Source organism: Sinocyclocheilus grahami, unplaced genomic scaffold, assembly GCF_001515645.1.
Source record: "Sinocyclocheilus grahami isolate Dianchi unplaced genomic scaffold, SAMN03320097.WGS_v1.1 scaffold1398.1, whole genome shotgun sequence".
Lineage (NCBI taxonomy): Eukaryota > Metazoa > Chordata > Actinopteri > Cypriniformes > Cyprinidae > Sinocyclocheilus > Sinocyclocheilus grahami.
In genome coordinates this window covers 170476-170978 of record NW_015506577.1, presented here as the reverse complement: position 1 = coordinate 170978, position 503 = coordinate 170476, and the positions used below count along the sequence as shown (strand labels likewise).

Here is a 503-nt window from a genome sequence, read left to right as displayed (position 1 = left end):
TGCTTTAAAGAACTCATCCGTTTCGCTTCCCATTGACTTCCATTGTATTTTTGTCTATATAATGGAAGTCAATGGGAGCCAAAACTGTTTGGTCACCAGCGTTCTTCAAAATATCTTTATGCTCCACAGAATAAGGGTTTGAATGACAAATGATGACAGAATGATGATTTCTAGAGTAGGGCTGCAACAAACTATTATTTTGATAATCAGTTAATCTAACAATTAGGCTATTGGAAAGATTAATCGACTAATCGTCGATTATTTCGCTGGTTAATCAGTAGACGGATTATTCAGCTTTTGCAAATAGTTACAATATTGAATTACAAATTCTATAAATAAAGGTAGTCACTTAAGCTTTTGAAAATCATATATAATTACAATTATAATGTTGGGGGTGTGCCCTGCACTAAGCAGTGTGCATGTGATTGAGCAGTGTAGGGTAGAAATTCAACTGAAAGTGCATTAAATCTGGTTGTTTTAACCAAGATTATGCTGCAAGATTT

The 503-nt window shown here is 34.0% G+C and overlaps 1 protein-coding gene across 1 annotated transcript in view; it reads left to right on the top strand.

Annotated features, from left to right (window-relative positions):
- LOC107569942 (low-density lipoprotein receptor-related protein 6-like) overlaps positions 1–503 on the top strand; it is a 56586-nt gene that overhangs the window by 37273 nt on the left and 18810 nt on the right.